The 24,334-nt window shown below is 42.0% G+C and overlaps 2 pseudogenes; one reads left to right on the top strand and one right to left on the bottom strand.

Annotated features, from left to right (window-relative positions):
- The first annotated feature begins 3,282 nt into the window (after positions 1–3,282).
- Positions 3,283–3,366, top strand: LOC128842624 (U5 spliceosomal RNA; annotated as a pseudogene).
- Positions 3,367–4,684: 1,318 nt separating this feature from the next.
- The window catches only part of LOC128842467 (FRAS1-related extracellular matrix protein 1-like), a 97,132-nt pseudogene continuing 77,482 nt past the window's right edge, over positions 4,685–24,334 (bottom strand).

The following is a 24,334-nucleotide window of genomic DNA, read 5'->3' as shown; positions in this document are numbered from 1 at the left end:
ATTACAGATGTGTGGTCAAGTTCCTTGTGCTGATTTGAAAATCTGGATTATAGTAAAGATGGATAGCAGCAATACAATCTTGTCCTTAATGTCCCATCAATATCCCTAGAGCTTGTGTTCTAGACAGGGTGAAAGAGCGGTTCAGTGCTTGGCCTCTTTGCTGACAGCATGGGTGACAAGTGTGATGGCTGCTTTTATGATGTGGACATTAATCAATGTGAAACTGGACTGAGACCATCAATGCTACAACGCAAGTCACCAACCAGCCAGTGGATGGTGACTTTTTGCCAGGACCAGCTGCAGCTGGGTTTGAAGTGACAATAAAGGTATCTTCCCATATTCCACTCTTTTTTATTACTCAAACTTAATACAATTTACTTTATTACTACTTCCTCTTTTGGCAAAGATTGAGAGCATGTGCGACACCTCCCAATGGAAGGGCAACTCTAGGGGTAAGAACATATCAGATGGCTGAAGGGAAGGTAGTTGTATAAATTTATGGAGAGAAATCCTGAAGTCATTATTCAGGGCCAAATTCCCTGCTGGGGTAACTCTGCTGGCTTTGATGGAATTACAACAGCAGAGAATTTGGCTCTCAGTTTTCACTCAAATGCCCAAGGAAGCCATGGACCAAGTGAAACCTGATGCTCACGCATTCCCCTGAGTGTCTGCAGATCCAGACCTGGGAGACATGGAAGTGGGTGGGGAATGCTGCTTTGTGGCATACTCCCCAGTTCCACAGGAGCTGCTCGCTGGGGGCCCTGTTGGGTTAGGGTTCTGTGGAATTGGAGGGGCCAGGCTAGGGAAGGAGAGGTGAGATGGAGGAGCGAAAGCCAGAGGAAGTTAATACAGGAAGGGCATATATGAACTCATACTGGCTTGCCCCATTATGCTGTAGGATCCCCACTTAGGGAGGTTCCCAAAGGCAACTATGCAGAGGGAGCCCCTGGAAGCAGGTTCCTGTTAGAGGGACCAGGGGGATAGAAAAACTGTAGATAGAGGCAGCAAAACAGAAGCCCTTTGCCTCTTGCAGCTCTCAGGGGTTATAAGGCAACACGCAGGTCAACTACAGTGTCCTTAAAGGGCACAGCACGTGATTTGTCCTTGCCTACAGTTGCAATTAAACCAGGCTCAGCTTCATCTATGGTTAATCTCTATTTTACAGTTGTGCAAACTCTGGCTCAGAGAGGTTGAGAATTTGTCCAAGGTCACCAAGCAAGCCAGTAGCAGAGCCAGGAAGAGAGACCATTAGTCCTTCTCCTTTGGGAAAAGTCTCTCTCTCTCTCTCTCTCTCTTAAGACTGCAACAAGACAACCACAATACCTTGGAAGAGGATGAAACTTTATAGTGGTTTTATTATTAACAAAGTACAGACACAATCTCCATAATGGGCCACAATTTAGCTGAATGTGACTGTTGAACGTAAGGCAATGAAACATATCCAAATATATTATGTGTAGCCACTCAGAGTTCTACACCAAAATATATGGACAGACAGATAGGGAAGCGACACAAGTCAGAACATACAGAGATCAGTTGAGCACCTGGAAGAAAAATGTAGAGTTTGCCTAACTGACTTTGGGGCTAAGCGCAGTTAGCTGAAGATAACCATGTGCAGTTTGTCACAAAGTTATCAAAACTATTTAAAAATTCAATTGTTGGTGGCATGTTGTCAGAAGTCTGAAGTAAATGGACTCAAGAGACTAGAGAAAAACTCTTTGCCTTAGTATTTCTCTCTCTTTTAAAGTTTTCCACAAACTCTGTTTAGGTCTCATCTAGGGCTTGTAGAGTCTTTCGTTTGGAACTGAAATTCTTTTTAAAGCTCCATCACATTAATCAAAATGATCATGTTTTTTACATTTATATACAGCCTTTCCCCCTGAAGGATACCCAAACACTTTCCAAATCTAAACTATGCTGTGCATACTGTACACTAGGCTGATTTCGTTCATCTCTGATTCTTTTATTTTAATACCAGGATGGACCATTACGATCATTTAGTCCGACCATAATGTTTAAATACTGCCCATCACCATAGAATCTGAGTACACTGTACCTGACCTCCTGCAAAACACAATATTTCACCCAGTGATTCCTGAATCTAGCCCAACTTGTGGTTGAACTAGAGCACATCAGTAAGACAGACATCCAATCTTGATTGAAAAACTATAAAGGATAAATTGACTCCGAAATGCAGCCACCTCTGAGGTGAAATATACCCTTTGCTTAGCAGCTCACAGCAGTACCACACAACAGTAAGTTAGGAAGTGAGGAATACTATATTCAGTTGAAACTGGAGGGATCCTTTAAGTAGGAGGAATGTAAGGTACCTAATGTGAAATTTGATTGGGAAAGTGGGCTTAATCACCACTACTCTTGCCAAGAAGTGCCACAGGATCTTTAAAGACAAGAGCCTCAGATTTATATCCCAACCAAAAGACCACACTTCCTATGGCATAGGTCCCTCACACACCAGGCTGAGGTATTGACTCAAAGAAAATAGTCCCACCTAACTGAGTCACCAACACAATTTCCTGCACTAATTGTAAGTAAAGGGTGACAGCACTGATAACTATCTACACCAATCTCCATCCGGTGATGCCAAGTTCTTTCGACCTGTACCTACTGCCTGTGTAAAGTTAAACAAACCAACATACATGCCGCCCTTGGGCCACCTGCAGCTTGTTGCCATTTTCTTATAGGCCTATCACGAGCAACTCCTTGGAAATCAATGTCTAGATAGCAAGGCAAGTGATCTGTCTGAGGAACATCTCCCCTGGGAAAAGAGCCAAGACGCTAGGGTGACCAGACAGCAAGTGTAAAAAATCGGGACAGGGGGTGGAGGGTAATAGCTGCCTATATAAGAAAAAGCCCCCAAAATCAGGACTGTCCCTATAAAATCGGGACATCTGGTCACCCTACAGGACGCTGCCCCTTCTCAGTGGCCCTAGTCTCTTCCTGAAGGATTTTCCCACTCCTGCTGTCAAATAGTGTATGTGCAGGATGTTGTGGACTTTCTGAAACTTTATTACTTCTTTCCAATGCTTCGAGAGTCCCATTGAAGCCTGCTGAGTCACTGCCACCTAGGTTTAAGAGGGACAGAACAATGACCTACAGCACTGCATTCTTGGTACATCATCAGTGCATACAGTTATGTTCTCCTTAAAAAACAATCTTATGGACCTGCCCATTGATCTCCTGGTATTGTTTTATAAGGCCTGGAAGGTTGCAGTTGCATCCGAATCTCTCTCCCCACGCCCAGTCTACAAGTGGCTGCATGCTCAGCTCTGCTTTCTCTTCAAATTGTATAAATCTTTCACCTCTTACTAAAGATTTCTGTGGAGAGGAACATTTATGAGTTTCTGCGTTGCCACAGTGAAACAGAATGAAAGTAGTGACTTCTGTTGCTCTAGAGAGAACCCTTCCTAGCTAATATTTAAACTGACAAGGACAGGCTTAAGAACAGTCTACACTAGAAAAGTATAGCTATACCAGGAAACCCTCATAGTGTAGAGAAAGCCTCTACCTAGCAAAAATGTACTTTGCCTTCACAGTTCCTGGATGAAATAAGCTATACTGGCAAAAGCACTTTTTTGCTGGTATAGGGCTTTTGCCAGAATAAAAATGTCATAAAAAAAAATCACACCCCTAACCGACATCATTATAGCAGCAAAAGTTTCTAATGTAGACCTGTCATTAGAAAGAAATCCAGTCTATGCTAACTTTGAGGACTGGGGAGTGTTAAACTGTTGGGAGGAAAGCAAGGGACCTGTCAACCTTTGTCAGGATCCTGAAGCCCTGTTATCCCCTTGTTTTAGTTTCTTGTGAGTTTGGATCCATATAACCATGGAGGGATCCTGCAGCATCAGCTCAGGTGACAGTCTCAGCTCCAGAAAAGTCGAGGAGGGTCGTTGTGGGTCAGGACTGAGGAGCACAAGCATAGATTGAAGCACATTCATCCATTGGGCTATCAGTCTCTGCCTTTTATAAATGTTCACTCAAAACAAAAAGCGGGGGGAGAGGGGGAGAGTAATCCTGGAGGAGTTAAAAAGAATAACTTGACCACAGGGTGTCACTCTTGACCCACATTTGGGTCAGCATACAACCTTGTCTATGGCAGCCGGAAATTTGTTTCGTTGCAGATTTGTAATAACCCTTACATTCACTCTTACACTAAATACTGGATGGCACAGATCATTTTATGCATTTAACCCCCCAAATATACTGTGTGCTGCTTTCTTAATGTCACTGGTAGAGCTCTCTAATATGGGCACTAAAGCTAGCTAAAGAAAAGGGTGTCCTGATCTCAGTAGCTTTCTAACTTTCAGAAAAAAAGAAAAGATGGTGGTTCAGAAAAAACATTCCACTCAGAGCCGCATTCATGTTTGCGGTGCACTGTGGCTGCTCCTTCTTGACTTAATTATATGTGATCTTTATCCTGTGGAACATCTGGATCAGCAGCCTTCAAGAAACTCCACAATTGAAACTAACACCTGGGAGAATGTAAGACGGAAGGAGGAACGGAAGTTACTCTAGGCATGGGATACAGCTGGTTTCAGGTTAAGTAAGAGCAGTCACTTTGGTCTGTGTTTCAGTTATGTAAAAGGAGGGGGAAAAAAGACTATAGAATATATTTTCCATTCACCCCTGCAATTTGAAAAAAACATTTTGGTTTAATATAAAATTAATCCTCAAAGCCAGGATTCCAAGAATTTCCTGGTGCTACTACGACTTCCTGTTTGTTCCTTTCAGGTGCTCTATGTTCCGTGTATGTTAATCTGTGCAAGACTCTATTGTATGTTCTCCCATGGCAAGGAGTTTGATAGGCTTCTAGAGTTGCATCAGGTAGTTTAAGTGCTGATGGAGGGCCTGGATCAGCATTCACGTCGCACTCCCCATCAGCACCTGCCCCAGGTCAGGGAAGCTAACGAGCCAAACAGAGGACCAAATTTGGTGATGAATCCTGATCATGTGACAGCCGAGGCACGTTGCGCAAACGCTAAGAAGAAGGAGCGCTGACAATGCTCTGCTTTCAAGTGCTAGTGCCCCTCAGAAACCGTTTTCTGATGAAGTAGGAGCTGGTTTTTAGTTCCACTTTCAAACAAACCAAAAAAAACCCAGCATCATTTCTTGCATCAAGTTCTGGTGTGGGCTTGTCAAATTCTGCTACAGTCTTAACTAGACTTCTCCTACATTCAGCCAACTCTCGAAACTGCACTGTGTATTTCAGAGTCTTAGGTAAGTAAAAGGCATGACCTTTGCTGCACTTGTGTGCCGGGGTCGGGAACGGGACCTGCCACTCACCTGCACTCCCCACACAAGCAGCAGGGCAGGACCTCTGCTTGGTGCTAAACACAATGCTTGGCTAGGGAGCAGGCTTCTACCTGGGCTCACACAGGGATATGATCTACTAGTTACGAGTCTGACTACCCAGCAGGCTAGTGGGAATGCTGCGGTCAGCAGCATGCCAGCTAAGGAGCTCCTTTTCAAAGCATCAGCAAAATGTGACCTAGTGTGTGTCCTCTCTGGCAAGAGCCCTGAAGCAGAGGACACGTTTGCAAGAATCTCTGCTTCCCTGGTTGGGACGGGATTTGTCCTTATGTGTATAGTGTACGATTCAGGTGACTATCATTTACATCACATGAGTTCTTCACTGCAGTCATCCGTCAATTATGCTTTGAAGCATTCCACAAGGTGCTGAGCGCATACATTGAGAGCAGGGGTGCTATCTACCTTGGAAGGAACACATCGCCTGGCAGGACCAGACCCTTCGCTTCGAAAAAGGCACTGCCCAAAGTCGTATTTAAAATCAATCTTACCTGCCCTTGAATCTATAATTTCTACAGTCAGTTCATTCTTCTGCTCCAGAACAGCATTTTAAGGCACGCTCAATATTATTTTTAACACTTCATGGTTTTCCTCCGGGCCATCATCTTTAATGTGGATGTTCCAAGACTTTATGGAAACACCTGCAATGTGTAAAAGCAAATGAACGAATCTCAGTAACGCTGGAAAACGGCTTTTATGCAGCATGACAAAAAAAAAAAAAAAAGCCATCATGTAACTACACCAAAACCTTATCTAAATAAAGATCGAAGTAAGCAGCAAAACCAAACTTTAATTGTAGAAGTGAGGACAGGAGAGAGAGCGCAGTTAATACCCTAAAATAGGAAGTTCTCATTGTACTAATTCATTTATAGTACCATCTACCTTTGACACAGCAAATTTGCATCACAGAATCTTTTCTACCTGGACATAAAGGCACTTGGAAATCGCCTCACTTCAGCCATCACTGATGTAGCTCCACTGTTGCTGATTCTAAGCATAGACAAGGGCAAGCAGAGGTTTGTACCAACTGATCTGATCAGCGTTCACTCCTGCTTGAACCTCTCTCTAAAGTACAATAAAAGCACAGTTGCAGTGGTTTATGATATTGCCCATGCGCCTATAAACATAGTGCAGGAAACACTGCAAATTCTTTACTGTGGGTAATATCATTGAATTTCAGAAGTGACTGGACTGGTTTAAAAAGTGGCCAGTATATGTGAATAAGTGTCAGTATCCGTAAGTTCATTTGGGTAACAACTAGAAAGCATTCTCAATCAGACCCATCTAGTAGAGGGAAAAGCAGCTGCAGAGGTGACAGCTTGAAGAGGGAACTAACTAAAAAATGAATTAACAAACCACATTTTGCAACTGTTAGCTCCAGTTCCATCCTGTCTAAGTTACTTTTCCATTGATGATAACTTCCACACTCACAGCAGTACCAGCTGATAAAAGGTAGAATCTGTTCGTCTTTAAGGTGCCACCGGACTCCTTGTTGTTTTTGTGGATACAGACGAACACGGCTACCCCCGGGTAGAGTGCAACAGTTTGGCAAATTTCCATAGAAGACCTTTTCTAGTGCTACCTATTAAGAAGCAAAAGCACTAGTGCATGCAATCTCAGAAGCACTCCAAAGCCAGTTCTTTGTTTCACATTACCTCTTTCACATCCTTGAGACACCTGTTTCATGCTGCATCTTCATCGCTTAGAACGGTTAAGTCCAGAAAGTCACTGCTACCACTGTGGTGTAGCAATCAAGTGCTATTACCTTGAGTGCCATTATGGTCTTTATTAAGCCTTTGTAACCAAATTCTTAGCCTAACTGTTTTCACAGAAATACAGAGCACACTGGATATTTATCTGTATGAAGTTTTAATAGAATTCCATCCAGCTTTACCCAATTTTGCTTTTACAAAGCTGCAGGAAACACAGCATGAAAGACAATGGGCCAGGTTCCAATCCTGCAAACTGATGTAAAATGGAGTGATTCCACTGGAATCAATAGTTCCTCTTGATTTACACCAAAGTAACAAAGATCAGAAACTGGCCCTGTATCTAGAGCCACAGTTTACTTCAGACAGCAATAAACTACTTGTACATGGTTTAAAGAGCTAATGGGGGGACAGGGCTGTTTACTATAGACAATGGCTTTGAGAATTAACATTTAGTAGCCTGAAATTAGCAGTGGCTCTTGACCGCAGAAAGTACACCTGGGCTATGAGGGCTGTGTGCAGCTGGTGTTACAGGCCTGCATTCGGCTGCAGAGAAGATGAGAGGTTTGGGGAAATGATTCACACACATTGCTTATTAGACAAGGTCTAGCACAAGTACTAATCTGGCTGTAGGATGAGTGGTGAGAGACACTTGATTTGTACTCCAGAGGAAGGTTCATTCCCATCCAGATCCCCAAATCAGGAAAGTATGTACTTATGTCTCATTAAAATCGATGAGATTTAAGCATATGCTTACGTGCTTTCCTGAATCTGAGCCCTGCAGCAGAATGTGCACCACAAACATCTAATAATCGGAGAGGAATAAAAAAGAGGAAAAATACTCAAACTGGAGTGAAATTTACCAAAGCAAACACCACAAATTCATTTAAAAATTATGCTCAGCTTTGCTGAATTCCTTGAGGTTATATTATTGGACAAAACATTTGGGCCATTTTATAAACTATCAACAAATAACTGTAAGTAAATCAAAAGGAAGGTGTTTTCTCTCTCATTTTTTGGCACAGCATAGTGGGAAATTCTGATATTTCACCCTAAATTGGGACAAAAAGTTAAAATATCAAAATTTTCACAGAGCAAAAAGTTGCAAAAATTTTCAGTGCAGAAATGTTGAACGGTCGATTGAAACGAAACATTGCAATATTCCTGAAGCAAAATATTTGCTTTTGGTTTGTTGAACCAAATCTAAACATTTGATGTCAAAAGTATGCTCAGCTCTTCAGGTGGGCAGGGTAGCTTGTGGGTCACCTTGCAGTGCACAGACAAAAAATCCTCACCATTTTAATTTGTAGAGCCATTACTTGTATATTAAAAATGTTCTCACAGAAATAATCTTTAACCTTCTTGTTTGCTCTGTCAGGACAGGCAGAGGGTGGGAGATGGTTAGCAGGGAAGCACGTAATCTGTGAAGTCCGTGTGAAGAGAAGGGGAAGTTACAGCAGGAGAATCAGCTCTTTCATTATACGTTCAGTGCATTCAAGTGGTAATTATCGCCCCTCGTAGACAGCCATAAAAGCAAGAAAAGGAGCAAAGAGGCCAGAACAACAGTGGTGGGTGAATATAGAGGCATCAGCGCCAACAGAAGTCCCTAGTGAACTGGCTTGGCAGTGGTTAGAAAAAAGTGAAATAAATCCCAAGCACCAGCCAACGTAAACCATGGAAGCTGGTCAGCATCACTCATAGGAAAGCCTTTATGTGTGATGTTCTCCTCCCGAGTGTACAGTAGCAGAAATAATACTTAGTATTTCAATTGTGCGTCCATCCAAGACGATCAAGACACTTTACAAAAATGGATAAATTAATTCCCACAACACCTCTGTGAGACTGACTGTCTCCATTTTACACATTGGGTACTGAGAGCTTTTGAAGATCTGGGTCTGTATATCTATAGTTGGGCACCCAAACATTGAGATTCCCAATAGAGGACACTTTTGGAAATTTGGGTCCCACTGGCCTAAAGAGAAAGGATGGGTAAGGCATTGGTATTCCTGGAACTATAGAGGTCTGGGTTCTATTCCCTTCTCTACCACAGACTTCTTTTATGAACTTGAGCAAATCACTCTGTTCCTTGTGGTTGTTTGTATTTTTACAGACATTTTCCGATCTAAAAGCGTGATGATACCTGCATTAAGGATTGTGAGGTGCTCAGACACTGCAGTGATGGAGTCCATATACCCACTTAGAATATTCCTCTCTCTATCTTTTTTCCTCTACTGAGAAAGGGGATGTTATGCATAGGGCTAAGTGTGAATAAATCTGAAATCTTTATCCAGTTCTGCACAAACATCAAGGGTAGCTTGTGGGCAAGTCATTTTTGTCTATCTAAATGCTTATGACCTCTGTCACTGTAGTAGCAGAGCACCTCACAAGCTTTAATATATTTATCCTCACACTTTCAGGTAGGGAAGTAGTATCCCTATTTCTACAGAGGAGGAACAGAGTGACTGCTGTTTGGGCCGCTGGTGGATATGAAAGTCACGTAGGAAAAGCTAAAAAAACTGACCTAGCCAAAGTAGTCGGAGTGTCACAGAGGAGAAAGATGGCCCCATTGCTGCACTGGATTTTTCTCTCTAGTTATACTGCTGCCGTGCAGCTGGGTATTTGTGTGGAGATGCTGTTAGAAGAGGCAATGAGGGCACCCACATGGGAACAGCAGCTCTAAGAAGCCACTTGAAAAACAATCAGTCACCAGAGTGGGTGAAACATCTGTGGTTCTGCTGCTACAAGCCTCTCTCAACACAACAGCAGTGCTGCAGGGGAAAGGGCAGATAGAAGCAGCCCTGCCAACACAGTAGCTCAGTGACAGGTCCAAACCACATGCGTGGTCCACTCCTCACTACAAGGGTCACAAAACCAAACAAGTACACCTGGCAGCATTATGGGCATGGCTGCATAAAGGCAGTTTGCTCACATGATATTACAACTCACTGCTGAAGGGACACTTACAGAGGATAACCAAGCATGGCTGAAACCACCCTTCAGCCTGCATCCTAAAGGAAAAAATGATCAAAGGCTGGCAGTGCACTTTCACCTCTTAAGTAGGCAGAGAGAGGGTGAGAGGCGCAGCACAGAACTTGTAGCCTGAGGGGAGGGGAGGATAAAGCCACTTTAAAGTGATCCTGGGCTGCTCTGAGAGCTGGAGAGGACCCCGGAATAATTTAGACCACCTTAGGAGACTCCCAGGGCTGTCCTACACAGCACCATCCAGAATCTTCACACCACTACTTGCAGCAGCCCCATCTTCATCACACAACCTCCTGCCCCTACACCAGGGCTTGCAAAGGAAGCCTCAAAAGGCATCCCCAGTGTGCACCCAGGCAAACCTCCCACGGCTGGAACCAGGGCTTTTAGGGCCCTTTTATATCGTGTAAAGGGTTCCAAGCAGAGCTGACGCATTCCATGGGGATTTACAAAATCTTCACACTACACAATTCCAAAGGGGCTAATCCCAAATATTCTAGAGTGAAAACTGCCCCGTGGGCTCGTTAAATACACAAATAGGATAATTTGCTGCCATCTTCTTATAATGTGCCCATGAGCATCTATTAATGAATCCACAATGAAGCGTCTCTGAAAACCCATCTAACCCTCCTGCCACATTTCTGACTTCTGCTTTTTCCTCCATTGGGATTGTCACCACTGTGAGTGGGACAAGTGTCATCAAGGACATTGATACCATTGTGTTTGATCTTAAGAATTCAGATGGCAAACGGCCTTCTTGTCTACCAGCTCCTCCCTGAGGTAATGACCAGGTAGAATTCTATCTTTTGAACTCCAGACATACTCTTTCAACTTTGCAATGACTTGGACAAGTTGCAGAAGTTGGACGGGAAGGAGTCTAGGCTGCAGCAGGCACGGTTTTAGTTGGGACCTAGAGGAAAGCCTGTGTGTCAGCATCTTGAGATATGTTGGAGAGGAACAGAGAGAAACACATGTATGTATATGCTAGTAACAAGATTTTAATATTGCTTGGGCTAGTGTCACTTTCCTAAAGGTTTTTTATTCAAACACTGACATATGGAGACTCTCCTGATCCGATCAAAACAAAATCTACCTCCAGATTCGGATCTGAGGGCAGTCATCCTATCTTACTGGGGAAGAAGGAAGAGAAAGGAAGAAATGCAGAAAAAGCCTTCTTCTGTTGAGGATCGCAGACTTAAAATGAGACAGTATATAAAAAACAAGACATAAATAAAAATAATCGGTGATTTAAAGTGACTCAATTTTAGGACAATCAACTTCATACTGCTTAAAAGGGTATGATTCTCAGAGAAGGTTGGCATTAAGTCGGGCACCCAAAAACTAAGGCTCCCAAATGTGTAGCTATAATTGCTGCTTTTTTGCTGCTCCCCAACCGTTAAGGGAAAGGGTTGATTGGTTTAAGATCTGCTGTATGAAAGAAAAAATGATTGTAGCCAGTTTATGAAACTATACTTAATACATTCAAGATGAAAGAAATGAAATGAATGCTGTACCAGGATCAAACTGCACTACACTTGCAAGACTGTGAGTGAAGTCTAAGCCAACTCTAGCTGAAACCTCTTGGACCTTAAAAACAAAACAGGACACCAATAAACTGCATTAGACACAGCAACCAGGAATTTTGGATTCATATTGTCGGCAAGTGTTAATGGCAACAAAAATGCTGTCTGTAGGGATCCATCCATAGAAACAGGGCTCATATCCTACCAACAAATAATGGCTCTGCGCTCTGTCCTGTCCTTACCACCTTAATGGCAACAGTCCCAACATTTTCACAGACACGATAGCAAGTTTCCACCAGTTCAACTCTGGACCATTTCATTTCAAGTCTGAAAAGGAATTAGATCTTAAAATATTCCTTATTGCTACAGCATATGCAGCACAGAAATGTGGCTTATAGCCACCATTGTTTCCTGCTCCTAGCTGGGTTCAGGGGAGCTCAATACAGCTGTGGATCGAGCCCTGGGGCTAACATCCTCTGCACCACGCAGCTATTGGACAAAGTTATCTACCATAATAACCCTGCACAACTGTAAATAGTACATCCAGAATGTTTCAGGCTAGACAGAATCTGCAGATTTAACTGTATCCCATAATTTGACATACTTGACCCCTCAACGTCCAATATTTTACTTATGTTCAGTATCCAGGCATTCTTCATTTTCTTCCCCATCACATATTCATCAGCTGTTATACCAAAAAAAAAGGGAAGATTTAAAGTCTTCCTGTAACATTTCACTTCTTCTGTGACTTAATAATAAAAAGAGCACAGAATAGAAAGGCCAGAGTTCAGTTTCTGAGCTCTATTACCATTTGCAAACTGCATTGTCCCATAGTTCCTCACTTGAAATACAGCCTACGATGCAATTTTATGCTATCTCAGGAGCCATAAAACTGTACATCGCTAGAGGAATTTAAAATCATTGTTCTACACCAGGGCAGAAATCTTAAAAATAGAAATATAAAAGATAAAAAGTGAGGGTTAAAGGGAAAGTTCTGGATTATACGATGTATAGACATTTTCTTTCTTGAAAAGCCTCCTTTTTAAAACAGACACTTGATTTGGTTTTAGAAGTGAAATGGTGCATTATTTTTATGATGATTTTTGTTTAAATTCCCCAAGCTTCCAAAAAATTTAAAACACAGTGTTTGGGAAGATAAAAAAACAAACAAAACAGTATGGACTGTGGACCCCCAGGTAGCACCAGAATCAAGGAACCACAAAAGTGGCTGAGAACTGTTTATCAGTTACTTCAGAGAGTTATTCCCAACTTACATTGATATAGGCAAGGTCAAAATCAGGCCCAGATTCTTACTGAATGTTTTATTTTTCCATCAAGTATTAGATCTGGCCAGGGAGCAGACAACAGAACCTTCAAACTCCACCTAAAACCATGTTAGATTCTGAAAATGTGCCTGAAATTTAAAATAAATCCTTTCTGCAGGGATAAAATGTCACCTCAGAAAAGCTATAAGCACCTTGATATTTTAAAAGAGACACACTGCTATTTGTGAAGATCACATACTCCCCTGCCTACACAGATTATACCACTCTCTCCCCTCCCTCTCGAGTGAATATACTCAACTGGACTCTGACACTTACACTTCTGGAACCATTGTATTTCCTGCCACGTCTGATACTTGAAATTCAAAGCTATCTGAAGTCACTTCAGTGGAGGAATTTATGATGTACCGGATGATCTGCTGGTTTAAATCATTCTGGGTAAAAGTACTGTGTACATAACTACCTGCAATAGACAATGTACCATCATAACAGAGATCAAATTTTCCAATTCATTATGGTCACTGCTGTATTTTTTATTATTAATGTGTCTTGAAAAATAAGATGTTTAGCTAAGACTACTAATTCTTTGAAACTCAAATCATTTAAGCTGTCTAACCTTATTCAGGATAATTATTTCTATCCATTATCCATCATGCTAAAAATGACAGCTCTGGGACAAGGAGGCTTTTCAAGCAAATGTTTTAAGACAGTGTTTTAGGTTGCAGGCACTGGCAAATGTTAATTAAATTAGATAAACAGTGACTCAGAGTAGCTGCACTATACTAGAAAAGAAAGATGGAGATGGAGGGGGGAAGCAATTTAATATCTTAAAACCTATTAAATTTTTGGAAACAAGAATCTATCCCTTAGACATTTATCTTGCCTAAATTCAGGTGTTATCAGAGCATAATGGGACATTTGGTTGGGTATTTTTCATAATCATTGAGAGCTCAATAGTGAGCCAAGCAGTGCATCTGTGCAGGGGACTAAGGAGGTATAAAAAAGCTCTCCTTATCTCCCTATGCAACCTACCTGCATCATGAGACAATGCAAGTAAAGCGGCAGAGCAGTCACCACTGGGCTGTTACTTCCCATCTCTTGCAGCTGCTAAAATCAAAGAAATCTATTGAGCATGTGCAAACTGCAATTTTTCAGGGGCTTATAATTGAGCCAAATTTGGTCAGATTTTCATGCAGATGACAAAAGTCACATCCCTGACACACAGGCCACTCCCAAATTTCAAGTCACTCCTCCAAAGCATGGGGACACTAGAGCTGTTCAAAGTAGGGTGAACAGATGTCCCAATTTTATAGGGACAGTCCCAATTTTTGGGTCTTTTTCTTATATAGGTTCCTATTACCCCCACCCCATCCCAATTTTCCACACTTGCTGTCTGGTCATCCTAGTTCAAAGAAAAGGTCACCAGAATTTTTTAACATGGGCACAACAATGGATTTTTCTCTGGCCTGATTCTCAGAATGGCTGAACCGTTTTGACTGAAACTTTCCAAAAATATCAGCCTTTGGCAGATGCCCAGCATGGAAAATTTCAGGCAAATTGTTAAAGTTTGGCAACGTCATAAACAACTGAAAACAGGGTGTTATAATGCAAAGCAACTTTAATACTAGGTGGTACTACCCACTTATTGTGTTGTATTGCAGCCTCTGCTAGTTTGAGGGCTTCAGAGCTGCAGCTTCCAGCAGCTCCCACAGACAGCAGCACAGAAGTAAATACCTGCCAATGAGACAGCCTGTGTTGCCTGTGCTGGAGGAGACACAACAAGGAATTTTATTAACATGTTGGGGTGACCATCAGCAGGCTCCAAAGAGCCTGGACCAGGCTAGCTGGTATGAGGTTCCGTCTGAAGGACTGTGTGGCCAGGGGGAGAGAGACTGAGGGGAAGAGGCTGGTTGTTGCTCTCCACTGCTGGAGCAGAAGCAGCCATTTTGACTCTCCCACTCAGACAGCGTGGGACCTATCCAGAGCTCTCCCCTGTTCCACCACAGAGAGCCTGAGCCCCAAGAAGCTGTGGTACATTAAAATTAGTGAAGCCTGTAGGCTCCTGCTGCAGCAGGACCCAGGAGCCAACCAGGGCTTGACATTGCCTGGGACACCAACAAGCTGGAAGAAGAGCCGCTGGCTGCATGGGGAGGGATACCAGCCCTACGCCTCGGCTCCAGTCCCACTATCCAGATCAGACCTGTGGGGAGGCTTTGGGAAGGGATGGGTTCTGTCCACCATTATACTGATATCACGGAGGGCTTTTAGTTGTTGTCATGGGATTGGTGGGCGCCTTATGTCATCATCTCTTTGTCCTTTACATGCTTCCCCTCCCGCCCCCATTGGGTCCATTGGTAATGTGTGTGGTGGGGAGGTCAGAGTTCCTGTGGAGAAAGAAGGGGATCCACCACTTTTGGGGATCAGGGGTGCCCAAGAACATAGGGAGAACATCTACAATATTTTAAATGACCGTACAGTAGATTGGCAGCAAAATTTGGAAAAAAAAAAAAGTGTTTTGTTTACATTCCAGGAAGTCCAGTGGCTTGGTTTTTACTTGGGTCTACTAAAGTCAAAGTCATATTATCCTCCATCCTTCTTTTCATGTGTCGCCTACCCTCAAGAATGCCCTTCCTGAGCTGGTCTGTAAGGTCCACTACATCTCGTCATTCAGATCCCTTCATTGTCCCCACTTCTGTCATACCTACAAGTCATAAGTCAACAGTGATATTTACCTCTCTCTTTGTGTTAATGATATAAACAAAATCCCTTTACTCCACTGAGCTCTGCACTAGCCCCTGCTGAGTAACCACAGCATTTTATTGAGGGTCCCTCTTCCTTCCTCCACCAGCAATATCTCCTTGCTTGCGTCATGCCTGAAATAAGGTCCAGTCCTGCAAGGAAGTGCTTAATGTTAAGCAGTGGGACTGCTCACCACATAAAATTAAACATGTGAATAAATAATTGCAGGATCAGGGCCTTTGATAATACGGTCTTCAGGGCAGGGACCAGAGCTTCTGATTAAATAAATAAATGGAGATATCCTATGTCCTAGAACTGGAAGGGACCTTGAAAGGTCATCAAGTCCAGCCCCCTGCCTTCACTAGCAGGACCAAGTATTGATTTTGCCCCAGATCCCTAAGTGGCCCCCTTAAGGATTGAACTCACAACCCTGGGTTTAGCAGGCCAATGCTCAAACCACTGAGCTATCCCTATTGTGAGGCATCTATAACACACTGGAGTACTGTAAAATAATAAATACTGAAATAACAGTACCAGATTACTCCCATTCCAAATACTGTTTGATTTATCCATTGCAAATCCCTCCAGCTAAGAGTTCACATGCAAATCAAATACCTGTTTTTGAGTTTTCCAGATACCCAAAGAAAGGAGGCCACTGAACTTTGAGGTGAGATCTTCATCTTTGTTGTCAACATCTGTGACTTTCAAATTGCAAGCCGTAATCAGAATTCCAAGCCTGCCATCTTTCAGGTTCTGTATGGTGGTCAGACTTTCTTTCACTTGGAGTGTTGGAGAGATTTTGTCATGTTGCTTGACCTGTTGTGCACTGTGTGTGGGATGAGGGAAGGAGAGGAGAAATTGTACAGTGTTTATAAAATCTTCATGTGGTGATTTAAAGAGGATTCTTAAAAACACTATGTCCAATCATTTTTTATTTATATGTTTTTAAAAGTCAACTAGAAGCACAGTACCCTGCTGTGTCCCCTGGTTTTCCCCATCACTTCACTACAGAGCTGATCATTATTCATAATAAAAGGCAGATTTAGCACTTTTCATAAACTTCAAAGCCCTTTAAAGTCATCCATCCCACTCCATGTCCACATCGAGAGAGGATCCAGCATCATACTCCCCCTTTTTTCCTATCCCTGTGGAATCTTTTTTGTGGAAGCTCTGTGTAGCTTGGGTTCCCTGGACCTGGGAGTAGTGAAGCAGGAGAGCCAGGTCGGCTCCTCCAAATTGTCTCCCTGCTAGCCTCATGGGGAAGCTACGGCAAGTGAAAGCAGCTAAAGATTGTACAGTGACTCCTCACTTAACATTGACAAAGAGTCCTGTGGCACCTTATAGACTAACAGACGTATTGGAGCATAAGCTTTTGTGGGTGAATACCCACTTTGTCAGATGAATGACGAACATAACGTTGTAGTTGTGTTCCTGAAAAATGCGACTTTATGCAAAACGATGTTAAGTGAATCCAATTTGCCCATAAGAATTAAGGAAAATGGGGGGTTTAGGTTCCAGGGAATATTTTTTCGCCAGACAAAAGACATTATATACATATACAGCATAAGCTTTAAACAATTTTAAACAGTTTAATATTGTACACAGCAATGAATGATTGTGAAGCTTGGTTGAGAGGGTGGAGTATGAGAGGGTGGAATATTTCCCAGGAAATGCCTTGCTGCTAAATGATGAACTAGCACTCGGCTGAGCCCTCATGGGTTACTACGCTGTTGTTAATGTAGCCTCACACTCTACAAAACAGCATGGACTGAGGCAGGAGGGAGGAAACACAATAGATGCAGGGCAGTAACTACAAACACTTCCCTGCAAAAACTGAACATGATGATGATCCCACGCTATCCGGCTGGAGCGCACCACTCCCTCCTCCTGACAGCACATGCACGGCTGCACAGGTGCTGACTTTCCAAAGTGCTGGGCGGTGCGTGCATGAATGAGAGAGATGTGCATTGCCCCTTTAAGTACGCTGACCCCACTTCAAGCATGTTGCCCTTTTAAGCAGAGCAGACAGGAAGCAACAGTTTCCAGCAAGTGCCCTCCTTTCTGTCCCTGAGCCCTGTCCCCCTCCTCTGCTTTGTGGAGAGGGGATATGGAGTGGGAGGGACATCCTGATATCAGCATCCCTCTCCCCCCCTCCGCCAGCAAGCAGGAAGCTCCGGGGAGCAGTTCGAGGGCAGGAGCAGCCCGGCAGTGGGGGAAGGGACAGCTGAACTGCTGCTGGGCAGCTGCCAAGCCACATACCTTACAGGGAATTTAGGGGAGCTGATGCGGGGGTTGACCCCCCTGGTTCTAATCCCCACACGGAGGGGCTGCTCTTCCAGAGAATGCTGCAAGCTGCCAAACGATGTTATAAGGGAGCATTGCGCAACTTTAAACGAGCTTGTTCCCTAATAGATCAGCAAAGTAACAACGAAACAACATTAACCGGGACAACGTTAAGTGGGGAGTTACTCTATTCACTTCCACTAGCTTCCCCCACCGTGCTGTGCATGGAGACAGCCGTGGTTGGGCTAGTCCCTAGAAGCACAGATTCAGCAGAGGTCTGTGTAACTCAATGTGGTCCCCCTCTAATGGTCACTGGGCCTTGGCTACAACCTTGGCTAATAGAGCTGGGCCATTTAACTCAGGCAGCAGAGGCGTATGCAATTAGATCCAGAGTTCCCAGGCTCCATCCCAGCTGCCGATGATCCACTCAGGGGCACAGCAGCGGTCAGTGGGACAAGAAGGCAAAAGACAGCTGTATCTCTCTTCAATGTACTACATATGCATTCATCCTTTGCCTCTGGAAGGTAATCCTGGTGTTGCTTCCTTAATTCTGGTGCCTAAATGAGTAACAAGGAAAACTGATTCTTGCAACAACTGTGAAGAAGGGATGAGAGCAGAGCAGCAAACTACAGTGTAGAAAGGAGGAAGAAAGCCACAGAATTTAAATCAAGAAATGTTCAGCTATTCTAACTCCTGTACATTTCGGGTTGTGTTCTTTCAAGCATGCAGCTAACTGGTAGTTTCGTTCTGAAAAAAGTCTAGAGAAGGAAAATGCTGGTATTTCAATCCCCTGTAGTGTACAGTCCATAAAAAAGGAACAAAGCTGCCCACACAGTCTGTGTCACTGTAATTCAGTCAAGTGCTGAGTTTTATACCATTGAGATACTGATCTAGCAAAACTTTCTTCACCTGTTCTGATAATTTGCACTCCTTTGGGATGTACACCTTCATGCCACTGTCCAACTAATTAGTTGCTTCACTGACTGCATTCTGCAATTCTTAAATGATGGTTCCCCACATGACATCTTATGACAACTGATAAGTAAACTAGGCCATGAGTTTAAGAAATATGCAATTTGGGCGCTACTTCCTATTAACTCTTTATATACCTTTTTTTTATTTTTGTGAACTAAATATGAAACAATCTGGATGAAAACATGTCTGCCAAGTGACTATTTAAGACACCAACTAGAATTAAGAAAGCATCTTAACAATAAGTATTGAAGATGCAATCATGGAGATATGTTCTGAAAAGTAAGACAAAACCTTTATTATAATGTCTAGGTGTAAAAGGCATATTTTTAAAATTTCTGGCACAAGCCTATCCAATAATTCATGAGATATCGAGTTAGGATTTTAAAACAACAACAAACAAATAGAAAAGCTAAATCACAATAAATATAACCTGAGATTTAAATGGGTGAATATTTCTCGAGGTTCGAAGGCATTTCAACAGCAGCAAGCCTCAGCATCACAGTGGTTAAATGTCGTTTAAGATTTGACTGTGTTTGGTCTGGGATTCGCTCTCACTTGAGAGCTGGTCAAACCAATCTTTCCAAAACACTGACTTCTGAACTTTTGCCAGAGGTGCCTCTCTCTGGTGACTGTGAAGACTGATTTACCAGACATGTTAAACCTGTCAGCTCTGAATAAGCAGTTAAGTATGCACACACAGTAAGGAGTACGTTTAAAGGTACAGTGTTTTATTTTGCAAGCAAGCTACAGAATTTGAATTTATACCAGAAGGTTTACAAACCTTTAGCTGGAGATTTTGGGCCAGATTCTCACTGAACTGGAATAAATTCCAGTAAGTCAGTAAAACTACATTGATTTACACTGGCTAGGAATCTGATCCTCTACTCTCTAAAATGTTGAACTCTGCTTTTCTATATCATACACATTTCAGTTGTTATGGAATTCTGAATTACTGATAAAAATGAGAGAGATAAGGAACAAGAAACAATTCATTTGTTGCTGAAATGTTAGCCAGACAAACCTCACAGTACCTATAATTTTTCAATATCCAGCACCTCAAATCTCAGATGACATTACTGTCAATTGTCCACGTTATCTACAAGAAGATCAGAAAATACCAATGACACTGAAAGGAAATTAGGATACTCTAGATTACAGAGAATAAAGATGAATATCTCTAGCAATCAAGAGACAAAGGATTTTCAATGAAAGTTAATTGGTCTTTTGCTCCTAAATCATAGGATCATAGAAATGTAGGACTAGCCAGATCTTATACCCTCCAAACTTTGGCAAAGTTCAAATCCAGATCTGAACTTTATAGTGTATGCCCATTACTAATCTATATAGCTTGGAACAAACTCCATGTAGTGATGTAGTTTCTTCTGAAAAACTCACAGTTGCCATAGAGTTTAAGGCCAGAAGGGACTGCCAGATCATCTAGTCTGGTGTCCTATATCTCACAGGCCATCAATGCCACCCAGCACCTGCACACTAAACCCAACAACCAAAATGAGACTATACAATGTGGAGTATCAGAAAAACAATGGATAGTGTTCACTCAAGGGGTGAATCTTAAAAACTTTTGGTTGCTTCCCACTGGTAAGCGTTCATACTCCTGATTTGCTTATCTGAACAGTTTTGGTAGAGAAATCAAATAGTCTTGTGAGATTTCCAGTACCTGGTTGGGTCAGAAATACCACAAGAAACATTTCATACTATCTTTGCCAGCAGTGTAAATCAAAATCAGGAGGCTCAGAGGTAAATGCACAATAAAATAAGTAAATCAAATCACTTTAAAAAAAATAACGTTTGTTTGCTCCAAGTTTTGGCAAACAGCACAAATTAGTTTTTGTTCTATATAAGCCTTTTAAGTCATGCCCTAGAAATAACCATTGTTAATTACTAATCAGTTAATGAACATTGGCTATTTCAGTTTACAGTATTTTGCAGTTAAGAGGCCCACTGGGCTTGGTACGTACTTTCAGATGCAGTTAATAGAGATTTGCTCTCAGATATTTTAATGGCTCCATTGTATTCAGAGAAGCACCTTCAAATTCACATGATTTTCAATATATCTGAGCCTCTCGAGCCTACACTTTTGGCCCAGATTTTTCATGGAAACATTCTCTCACACAAGATTTTCAGCAATTCTTGGCTTGAACTGAAAAGTGTAAAGCTATATCAAAATGAAAAATAATGGTATCAAGGAGGTAAGTTTTCCAGGCAAAAAAAAGCAAATGGTTTGTTCCTCCCTCATAGTTAGAACTAGAGCTGGGCAAAAAAAATTGTCTGAAACCTTTTTGGGCAAAAAATGCAGATTTGGCAACATAAAAATGTTTCATAAATTTGTGTCTATTTTGACAAATTATTTCAGTTGGGAAAAAAAACCCTGAAAAATACTGAAACAATTTGTTCTGACATTTTCAAAATGAAATGTTTCATTTTTTTGGTTAGAAATGACTGTTCATTTCAAAATTTTCTTTAATTTTTTTTAAAAACAATCAAAAAGGTTGAAAATGGTCAAAATCAAAACAAGATGCTTTGATTTTGTTGAAATGAAAAGTTTTGTTTGACTCAAAAAGGATTTTTCTGAATTTTGATTTGCCACAATTCTCGAAAAGGTTCATTTTCAATTTGACCCCAAACTGTTTATTTAAATTTCAGACTTGCCTGCAATCCAAAAAATCTGTTAATAACACAGCTCTAGTTAGAACTTAGTGGTCTTTTATTAGATACTTCTTAATTTAAGAGATGCTTCAGAAGGGAGATAGCTACATTTAATAACCATAGTTACCTATATTGTAAATTCCACTGCCTCTTCTCTCATTTGCCCATTGACCAGAAAACCATGATTGACTTTGTCAATAGCTACAAATGAAAATCTATCAATTTTCCCAGCACCCCATTTGTGTCTGTAGTACGCTTCCATGTTATTGATATCCATCTGTGTAAACTGGCCCCAATACAAGACAGTCTCTGCCATGCAGAGATGACCATACTGTGTGGGTGCTTGGTAATTATGTAAGTAAGGTTTTTTAATGGTCTATCCAGGTCTGTAAGCTGAAGAACATCTGAATGAACGTTAAACTTTCAATGAAAAATAAGAGGCACAAATAACAATGCAGAATTCTACAAGAATGCAGCTCTTTATTTTTATATTTTTCGCTGTCCAACAATGAGATCTTCCTCGAAGACTTAGGCTCTGATTCAGCAAAACACTTAAGTGGGGAGCCCTTTGTTCCCTTCCCAACCCGCCCCCTGTTTTGAGCATCCACATGGGTACAGCTAAATGTGTGCACATTATTTTCCAGCCACCAAGATGATGCAACTAAGGGATTATTTCCTTCTAGTAGAACAAATCAGTTAGTCCAACAACACACTATGGCTGGATAACATATGGGTCCTGCACTCCTTACTGTGAAAATCATCTAGTAAAGCCAATGGGAGGTTTGTTGCATGAAGAATGCTGGATTGGTGTCATAATTCATGAAGCTGTTTAAATGGTTAAGTGTACTATACATATGGTATAAGCACTCTGGTACTGATGAATTTTGAGTGCTGTATTCAGTTTAAATAATATATGTTGCATTCTTTTACTGGGCTCTGAAGGTGGTAACATGTCCTCAAATATAGGAAAAGCAATGCTTGCTCCAGATAACCACTCACTTCCACTCATGGGCTTGGGCATCTGTACTACAGGAGGGGTTGCAGAACAAAGAGCAAATGGGTGATATTTACAAATATATCCACCATTTTAGATTCCCAGGCCGTTTTCTGACAGCTTCTAATCTAAAAGAGGCTTGAGCTGAGATTTTCATAGGTAGTGCTTAGATCTCTAAATACTGCACTTCATGTTCTTAATCACATCTGCTACAGAGAGGAGGCTATGAATAATTAACTATGCCTCCAACATTACAGTCATAGATTATGGTGGTGGTGACTGGTGGACTGCCATGCGCAGCATAAACCATTTAGGAAACTCTGTTATCCACTTTCCCTTTATATTTGTCTTGCAGTCACTTCCTGCTTAAAAGGGTAAATCTTTCACCACTTTAATTAAAGCATTTAAAATAATTTACACTGAAATTGTATGTGCTCGGGTTTGTCAAAATTGATGCTTTAATAACATGTCATCCCTTTTTTCGATTGCCCTGAAATCTGTTAAAATTACCACTAATCTAATTGGGAACAAAGTTGTCAAATGCACGCAGCTCTGACAGTTTGTCTTTCTGCAAACTGCCGACAGATTGCAAGTTACGCATGTGTTGAGCAGATGGGTAAGTTAAAAGGAACACAGGGAAAAAAAAGAAGCAATTTATTAAATCACCTGGAACCAGCAGCTCCATTCCAAAAATAGTGAGAATGAAATATAGCAAGGGCTAGGAGAGTTGGCACTGGAACATGCCAGAAGGTACCAGTTACAAAACAAGATAAACATTTTGAGAAGCCTCAGCTGTGTTGAAGAATAATGAGGAGTTATTTAACCCAATATAGATTACCAGCAGAAATTAATTTAGGGCACAGGGTTTTTTTAAAAATGATTTTTAACTCCTTCGTTCTTGAAAAGCAGGCATCTCTCTCTCCCCCATGCCTCCCCACAATAACCCAGTGTGCCCATTTTAAATCACCTATGGTGGAAGAGCCATACAGACGATGCCCTCTGCTACAGGTACTTAGCACATAATCTCTTTTGTGTGATCAGCCTCCATTTATTGAGGGGATGCCAAATCCAGCCGTGAATGTGGAACTGACAATGCTATACCACCACTGCAACTCCAGGCTAGTATTTGGATTTTATCTTCAATAGAGGGAACCTAAATATTAGCTGTAGTCTGAGCAGATATAGGAAAATGTCAGGTCTCTCTAAATGCAATCGGTTTTTGGGTGAGTCATTTCTAGGCTGCTCACTGTTAATACGTGTAGATCAAGGGCTATTTATCATTACTTTATTTGTGTTACAATAGTGCTTAGGAACCCCAGTCAGGGGTCAGGGCCCAATTGTGCTGACAAGCAGAGCCAAGTAGACAAATAGCAAAGATGATGGCCCCTGCTCCAGAGAGTTTATAGCCTAGATGAAAGACAGGGCAGGGCAGGTGAACAAAACAGACGGACAGGACATGGGTAAGAAGGGAGAGGAGATAACATAAGGGAGAGGGTTTAGCAGAATAATAGAGGTCCTGACTCGCCACTTGACCAGCCAATGCCAGGCAGGAATGATTTGTAGGTGTCGCAGCAGAAGTAGGTTTTAAGGAGGGATTTGAACAAGGATAAGGTGGTGGCTGTATGAGGGTGAAGGTGCTTCAGAGAAGTGGAGTGGCTGGCGACTGAGGCTAAATCGTTAGCAGAGCAAAGGCGGGAGTCAATGGTGTGATAAGACAGTAAACATGAGTGATAGGGCAGGGGCAAATAGTAAAAGGATCCTAAAGGCAGAGATAAGGTGATCAGGCTTTTTCAGTAGAGAAACACACAGAGGGAATTGATGCAGTTAGAGCAGCACGTCAAGAAGATACAGCGG

This window comes from Malaclemys terrapin, chromosome 8 (assembly GCF_027887155.1).
Source record: "Malaclemys terrapin pileata isolate rMalTer1 chromosome 8, rMalTer1.hap1, whole genome shotgun sequence".
NCBI lineage: Eukaryota > Metazoa > Chordata > Testudines > Emydidae > Malaclemys > Malaclemys terrapin.
The sequence above is the reverse complement of the archived record's forward strand: the minus strand, read 5'-3'. Positions and strand labels throughout refer to the sequence as shown.